This window comes from Furipterus horrens, unplaced genomic scaffold (genome assembly GCF_987537825.1).
Source record: "Furipterus horrens unplaced genomic scaffold, mFurHor1.1.pri manual_scaffold_2, whole genome shotgun sequence".
NCBI classification, from domain to species: domain Eukaryota; kingdom Metazoa; phylum Chordata; class Mammalia; order Chiroptera; family Furipteridae; genus Furipterus; species Furipterus horrens.
In genome coordinates this window covers 71,633,310-71,642,331 of record NW_028327172.1, presented here as the reverse complement: position 1 = coordinate 71,642,331, position 9,022 = coordinate 71,633,310, and positions in this window count along the sequence as shown.

Here is a 9,022-nt window from a genome sequence, read left to right as displayed (position 1 = left end):
TACTTTCTGTGGATTATATAATCATGAGTGATTTAGAAAGATAGATATAATTTACATACAATAGAATGCCCAAATTCTAAATGTACATACAGTTCAATACATTTTTATTTTTTATTCTTGTTTATTCTATTACAGTTGTCCCCCTTTGCCCTCCTCTGCTCAGCCCACCCCCCTACCCCACAGTCCATCCGTACACCATTGTTCATGTCCATGGGTCACTCATACATATTCTTTGACTAATCCCTTCCCCCTCTTTCCACCATTTCCCTCTTACCCTCTTTCCTCTGGCTGCTGTTAGTCTGTCCCATTTCCATGTCTCTGGTTCTGTTTTGCTCATTAGTTTATTTTGTTCATTAGGTTCCTTTTATAGGTGAGATTATATGGTATTTGTGTTTCACTGACTGGCTTATTTCACTTAACATAATATTCTCCAGTTCCATCCATGCTGTCACAAAAAGCAGCAATTCCTTCCTTCTTTCTCCCACATAGTATTCCATTGTGTAGGTGTGCCACAGTTTTTTAATCCATTCATCTACTGTTGGGCACTTAGGCTGTTTCCAGCACTTGGTTATTGTAAATAATTATGGGTGATTTAGAAACATAGACATAATTTACACACAATAGAATACACAGATTCTAACTGTCCAGTTCAATATATTTTGATAAATGCATACATCAGCGTGACTGCCATTCAAAATAATAGCACATTTCTATCATCTGAGAAAATTACTTCATGTCTCCTTCCAGTTAGTCTCCCTGCTGCCCTTGCCTCCCTGACAGTCCCACATGACCACTGTTCTCATTTTTATCACAGTGGATTAGTTTTAATAACATGAAGGATGGCCCTCTGTTTCAGTGTCTCACAAAGTTGTGGTCAAGGTCAACTGAGGCAATTTGTCTACTTTTGAATTCTATATAAATGAAATCATATTCTTTTGTGTTTAGCTTCTTTCACTCAACATAACGTTTTAGAGATTCATCATTATATCACATGCTTAGCTTGTTCTTTTTATTGCCGAGTAGTATGAATAGACCATGGGGATTTATCCATTTTCTTATTGATGGGCATTTGAGTAATTCCTAGATTTTGGCTATTATGAATAAAGCTGCTAGAAATATTCATGTTTTTTCTTTACATGATCATAACTTTTTACTTATCTTGGATATATATGAAAGAGTGGAATTGCGAAGTCATAGGACAGATGTATGGTGAACTTTATGAGAAAGAAAAGAACAGTTTTCAAAGTATTTGTAACATTTTACAGTCCTACCAGCAATGTGTGAAAGGTCCAGTTGCTTCTACATCCTTTCCAACATTTGGTCAAGTCAAACTTTTAGCCAGTCTTGTGAGTGTGAAGTGATCCTTTATTGTATTTTATTTTTTGAGAAAAAACCTCCCTTAGCCTGGTTTCAAGCTTGTCTAATAGATAATTTCAAATACTTTCCCAGACTCCTCTAGTTACCTCCCTTATGTGTCCTGGGTTCCATTAAAACTGGGCTTTTCCTCTGCCCTGAACCACCTGTGCTCTCCTGCCTCTGTAGTGGCTGCCAGATTGAGAGTGAGGAGTTAGGAATGGAGGAGGAGGAAGGAGGGGAGGAAGAGGAGAACACTGAAAGGGGGGCAGAGATAGAGATGCAAATAGAAAGAGGCAGAGAAGCGGAAAGATGGAATTAGACAAGGATGAGAGAGACAGAGTGACTAAAAGGAGGTAGGTACCAGATAAAGGAGAGGAACAATGACAAAGCAGGAAAAGTGATCAAGAAAGAGAGGAAGAAGAGGTATGCATGGGGAGAGGGAACAAAACAGAAAGTGAAGTGGGGACAAGAAAAGGAAGGGAGGGTGGAGACGGCAGATGAAGAAAGTGAGGGGAGGAAAACCAGGGTGAGAGCCAAGTCTTTCCCGTTTAAGCCAACCAGCAGGCATCCTTGGAATGGTCCAGGACTGGAGCGAAATGCATTTGCCATGAGATCTGTCTCTGTTCTTAGTAGGATGATGTCCAGAAAGCAAAGCTGAGTTGTGCTGAGAGCATCCCTCATTATTTCCAGCCCCAGCCTACACTAATAGCCCTTGAGCCTTGTAGGCTGCAAAGGGACTGGAGAGCAAGCATGATGGTTGGGCAAGTGCCAGGCTGTGCTTACAGAGATGGCACCTCCCTGGGCCAAGCTGGGGTCTGATGTCAGGCAATAGCCCTTGAGCCTTGTAGGCTGCAAAGGGACTGGAGAGCAAGCATGATGGTTGGGCAAGTGCCAGGCTGTGCTTACAGAGATGGCACCTCCCTGGGCCAAGCTGGGGTCTGATGCCAGGCCAGGGCCTAGAGACTGCTGAGTCATTGGAGAGTAAGGAGTAGTTTATTTGGGATGATGGACACATGAGGAGTCCTGTTCCCTCTCCTAGGCCTGACCAGGGAGACAAGCAGCCCTTATGAGTACGGTTGATGGTCAGAGAGAAGCGGCTTATGATAGCTATGTTATTTGACAAGTGGTCTGTTGTTTGGATTCATGTGTTCAGTCAACAGACACTGAACCTTGCTTGGATCCCATATGTCCTCAAAAAGCTCAGTCTAGTCAGTAAGAGGTGACAGTCAACTAAATTACTAATGAGACTGAAAAAGGTTCTACAAGAGATGAAAACTATAGCTCCTTTCAAATGTCAGGAGCTCAGTAAAGATTTATTGAATAAAAGAACTGTGATGGAGAGAGATCCGAGTCAGGAGGCACCCCACCACCCCCAGACTCTGTTCTTGTCTTGTTGCAAGAGATGAATTCAAGTGAGAGACAGCACATATAGTGGAAATCAGATGACAAGTTTATTTATGAAACACACATGAGCACAAAGCTGCAAGCAGGCACCCAGCTAGTTGTATAGAGGAAATAAAGTTGTTATTAAGTTTGTTAGTAAGTTTATTCTATATACTTGAACCAAGGCTATAAATGGATACTTAGCTAATCTACGTACACTGACTATTAGGGTTCAGGTGTTATATACCTTAGTCAGCTTTTTGATCCTCCCTCCTTCTCCCCCTTCTAAATCTTGGGAATAATGTACAGCTACAAAGGCTTTTTTCTCAGATGGTAAAGGCTCTTTGTCTTAACTAGTGAAAGTTGCTACAAAGGCCCCATTTCTCAGCACAGATTCTCAAGGACTTCCCTCCTCCTGCGCTATCCCTGATTGTGATGTTCAGAACACTGGCAATCTTAGTGAGAATGTTACAGCACAGGCTCCAAGACTTCTGTATTAAGTTCTTTGTCATATTGTAATGGCGAGGGCTCTGCTTTATTTCCCCTCTGGTCACTCATTCCTAGCTGTTACCTAACAGAACAAAACAAATAAGTGTTCAATCTGTGTATTTAGTAACACAAAGACAGAAAGGTTACTTATGAACAATTCTTTGTGCAGGACTGGCTACATGATCTTCGCCCGATTCTGTTTTATTAAATTGGTCTGGTTACATTCCACTGCAGAGAAAAAGGCCACTGTCTAGGGAAGTAGCAGTCTAAGCTGTGGCCACCCACTGGTACTTTAATATGAACTTATTTGTGTTGTCTATTTTTGCTGATATTTACAAACCACTTAACTTCCTTAAAACATATCCATTCTCTGAGGTGGGTGGAGCTGGCACCATTCTCTGTATTTACAGATGAAGGAAGGAGGGCCAGGCAGGCTGGGTGTTGTGCCCAGTTGAAACACAAAAGCCTCATTGGGAATGCAGGGCTCCTGACTGCTAATCCCACTCCCCTTCCTCCACTGCTTGTGGCCACCCTCATGCTCAGTAAGGCTAATGGAGGGGGCTTCTGAGGAGTGGGGTTTGGGGGGGAAGGATTAATGGTGGGAACTACATGCTGGCACTAATGTTTAGCTTTATATAAATCACTTTGTTTAATGTCAACAATGACCTTCGGAAGTGGGAGTTATTCTCCCCATTTTGGAGTTAAGAAAATATAGGCTCAGAAAAATAGAATAACTTGTCCATGGTCAGAGCTTGGATTCAAACCAGATCTGTTGAGCTTCAAAGCTCACATATTTTCCCCTTGGCATTACAGTTGCTTGAGGTAATTTTGGAGAGAGAAGAGCAAAGTGATAACATCAAAATTTCTTAGATTCTTCCAGCAAGGCATAACCGCTCAGGGGTGGGGCAGGAGAGGAATGGTGGAGATCATGCATTTCCAGGTCTCAGGAGATGCTTCAGGATTTCTTCCCTGTGAGGTAAACACGCAGGATTTTATCTGGCATTTTCACTAGAGAGGGAAAGAGTGAAAAGTCTTCATGAGTTGGGGAAGCTGGGCTCCCAGGAGAAGTCAGGGACAAACCAACCAATGAAGCTTAAGTGGGACAGACTAGGAGAGAGGTTCTGAGGAGGAAGAAAGCAATTTTCCCACACTTCTCTGAGGTGGGTTTCTACCTCCTCCCTGCAGCCGGCTTGTGTAATTTCCATGTCTGTGGGGATGACCCAGCCTCTCACCTCAACCTTCTCCCTTTCACTCCACCAGCTTCAGCCTCCGCTCCCATGGCCCATCTCACGACCCTGCTGTGGCCAGGAACATCTCTACCTTTGACGTTTTAAATACCTTTCTTACAGACCCCTTCCCACAGCCATTTAAGATGTATGGAAGCCTCTAGAAGCTAGAACATAGGTCCTTACCTCTCTGGTATCCTTCATTCTGTGTGTCAGCTTGTATTATTAGTCAGGGCTCTTCCAGTGGCAAGTGATAGAAACTCATGTTAAACTTGCTTAAAAAGAAAAGAAGGATCATCGAGCGTGGCTGATGGCACGGCCACTTCTGTTTTTGCTTCCAGGGTCTGTGACTTACTGTTTTTCAGGTGGTACAGTGGTACCCTGACAAAGAGTTCTTTTCACTGAGGAAAGGTGCTATTTCCTAACTCACGCAAATGTGCTATATAGGCGAGGATGGCCCCGGCCAGTCTTTTCCTCTTCATCTCTCCGCTCTGCTTTTATTAGTCCTCACGGCGATGGAGGGGTTTCTCTGCCCAGCGGGGTCAGTGATGGCTCACCAGTGAGAAAGAGATGCGGTTTTCCTGTGTAGAAAATACTCTTCTATACACTAATAACTGTGTTAACCAAAAATTGATCAGCACTTTGAAAGTGTTTCCCATTTTATTATTTTATTTAATCCTTATAACCATCTTGAAAGATGGACATTTTAATTTGTTTCACTAATCAGGAAGCCGCGGTTCAGAGACATAAAAAGACTTGCTTAAGTTCACCTGGCTTTATTTAGTTCAGGTTCAGGACTTCACTCTGGTGCTCTTTCCTCTGCCCATAGCTGCCTTCCCTGTTGGCACTTTGGAGATGGGGGTTTTGTACGGTTTTGTAGTGTCTGGTCAGATGAAAATTTGGGAAGCTAGAGAAGATGAGAGTAGACCAGAAGAAAAATAGTTTCCATGGATTGGATTTTCTATTTTTTATTTAACATGTTTTCTTCTACGAGGAACCATAATTCAGTCAACAGATCTTAGTTCTGATTTGCTTTTATATGGGCTTTCAGTTCAGAAATTAGTGTAATTCTCATAAACCATTAAATTTTTTATTAGATTGTGAGAACTTGGTGGCATATATTTGTATTTTTTGGTGCCTGTTACTATGTTTTGGGCAATAAATATTGCTTAATGAATGCCTTTTTCTCTTATTCTTAACAACCTAGAACATTTTCCTCTGGAAGTTAAGTATTTAAGGCTTTGAAGGCCCACCAGGGGGCGTTCCAAGACTGCCTAGTTTAGGTCACACTTGCTGAAAAAATATTCTGGGCACAGGGACAAGGAGCCGAAATGTGATTTTTGGTTTGAAAGAAGGAAAAGAAAGAAAAGAAGAGAAAACACATTCGGTTTTGCCATTCTTTGCATTCACAGTGAAGTCATAGCATGCCACTTCTTCTGGTTCCCACCCTGGCTGATGTGGCTCAGTGGATTGAGTGCCAGCCTGTGAACCCTAAGGTTGCCATTTCAATTCCTAGTCAAGGCACATGCCTGGGTTGTGGGCCAGGTCCCTAGTTGGGGACCTTCAAGAGGCAGCCAGCTGATGTTTCTTTCTCACACTGATGTTTCTCTCCCTCTGTTTCTCTCTCCCTTCTCCTCTCTTTGGAAATAAATAAATAAAATCCTTAAAAATCCCTTTATTAAAAAAAAGTATTATTCCCTTATATTTGATGCATTTTCTAGCTCCTACAAGTCAGGGCCTCTCCTCTTTTCCTTTGTACTCAATACAAGGTCCAGTGCATTATGGGAATCTGATCAATTCTTGTTGATCTGAGATGGCTAACTCTGTCTGGATACTGACCTCTACAACATTTTCTTGAATTAGGTTTTCTCCCACTCTGATCACTTCCTAGTTGGTGGCATTGGCTGCCCTGGCATCATGGCTGAATCCTCAGGGCCACCCTGCTGCCCAGCAGCCCCTCCATGAGTCTCTGGCGGGCATCCAGGCCCATTTTCCCAGTAATTGTGTCAAACCTGCAGTTCTCCCCTCAGTCCTCCCTCCTCTCCCTTGCCACCCATTCCTTTCAGGAGATTAGTCCTTACCACCACTGCTCCCTCAACTCACAGATAAAGTAAAAGACATCTCATAGAGATGCCCTCAGCTTCCTAAGGCTACACCTTTGAATTTCCTCCTGTTCCCGTCTATCCTCGTCTGCTCTCCTCCCATGATGCTGGAAGAGATACCTTTTATTTTGATCAAGGTGACTTCTATCTACCCACACAGCTTCATTCTTTTATTTACCCACTCTTCAATCATTTATTAATTATTGCTGTGTGCTCAGTTCTGGGCATACAATGGTGAGTAAAACTGACAAGGTCTCATAGCTGGTTATTAATTGAATAATCAGCCTTGTAGAGGAAGGGGGGGTACACATCTGCATGCTACACTGAGACATGCTAAGAAAATATGGCTTTTTAGTTTCTATAACTGATATGTCTTCCTCACAAGCCAGTTATGGTTTAGACTAAGGAATCAGAATGAACATACCTGGGCAGGCCGTTCCCTCTAATAGAGTCACCTGCACCTCCTAGGGAAGGGCTCTTCTTGACCCCCAGAGAAGGTCTTTGCTGGGCACTGTGGCAGGAAAGCCCCCACAACAGGCTAGTGACTCTGATTTCTCCTGTTATGCTTCCCTGTGTGTGTGGCTCAGCTCTCTGATGGGCTGTGAGGTGGGAACCAGCAGGAAAACCTGGGTGGGGCAGCATAGATGTGTGGTAACTATGGCTAGACTCTGAGAGAAGGATTCTGGGACAAGGGGATATAGGTCCAGTGGGTTTTCAGGCCAGGTCCATGCCCAGGGTTATAAATCCCAGGTGTTATGACATGAGAATGTAAGTTAAGATGGAAGCCAAACATTCGAAGTTGAAAAGTTGCATTTGAAGTTATGATCATTTAATATATTCATATTACCAAAACTATTATACTGGAAGTGGTTTCTCTTTGTGTTATAAAAGTTTAATTTTACATAAGTCAGTTATTTCTTGTGATTTTTATCCACCTTTAAGAAAAAGGTGGAGATATATCCAGTTAGCAATACCATGAGAGCATTCTTTTCTACTGAAGAAAAGTAAATTTCTTATCTGACTATCTGGTTGGCCCTGTGATTTAAATTCAAATAAAAATTTGGAGAAACAGTGAAAAAAAAATTGAAGTGACTCAACCGTGAAGAGGTTTTGAGCAGGGACTGGGAAGGCAAGGTCTGCTTGAAGGGCTTGCATTGAAGAGTCAGAATCTCCTTCATAGCTCCCTAGTAACCTGTCACTCATATTTGCACCTCCACCATTCATTACTTTTCTTGCTTCAACATTTCATTCTATGTCAAAAGAGAAATGGTGTCTGGGGGAAGAACAGCTCTGACCTCTTAATATTCTTACCAACATATTTACATAACATTTGCTGAGCACTTTTGATATGCCAGAGATTCGGCCTGCTTTCACATTCTGCTATAGACTGAATCTGTGTCCTCTCCAAATTCATGTGTTAAAGCCTAGCCCCCAATGTGACAGAATTAGGAGGTGGGATCTTTGGGAGGTGAGCAGGTCATGAGGGTGGAGCCCTCATGCTGGGATTAGTGCCCTTGTAAATGAGACTCCAGAGAGTTCCCTCGCCCCTTCCACCATGTGAAGATATGGTGAGAAGGCAGTGTCTATGAATCAGGCAGTGGGCTTTCACCAGGTACCAAATCTGCTGATGCCTGGATCTTGGACTTAACCTTGCCTCCAGAACTGTGAAAATTAAATGTTTGTTGTTTAAGCTAATCAATGGCAATTTTGTTAAGCAGACCAAATGGGCTAAAACACATATACTTTTAAAAAATTTAATTCCCACAACAACACTGTGAAGTAGGCATCATTATCTTTATTTTGGAGATAGAGAGTAAACAGAAGTTCAGCGAGGCTGCCCCAGTCACATGACTGGTGAGTGGTGTCCAGTGTATGACTTCCAATCCAGTGTTCTTCTGCATCATGTTGCCTTTTAGCAAGAATGTGCCAAGTTGTCATCTACAGAAAGGAAGTCCCAAAATGTGGGCCAATGCACCAAAAATACCCCAAAGAGAGACCCGGTAATATAACCCGACACACAGAGAATGCTCCTCCAGCCTCTTTCCCTGAATACCTTTCAACATGTAGCAACAGTCACAGGAGACAAGCACTCGTCAAGTCTGGATGGTGTGGCCAACAAGAGATGTGATTAGAGCTAGCTGTGACCCCAGAAGGGCCGAGTGGGAGTGAAAGAGAGCATGAAATGGGTGGATGTAGGAAGACATCAAAACCACACCATGCTGACTCCACTGTTTTATCCAGAGCTGGCTCCATTCACGCCCTCTCCATGATTCAGAATTCTCTCTGCTGGGAGCTTTTATTGTATGCATAGCTCCTGGGCTTATGCATTTCATGGAACTGTAAAATTTAAAAGAAAATTAGGTAACCTGAGGTTGACAGTATTTTATTTTGTTGAGAAAGGACAAACAACAGTGAAACAACAAACCCTAACTAACTAAAATTCACTCTTTCCAGCACTGCAATAGG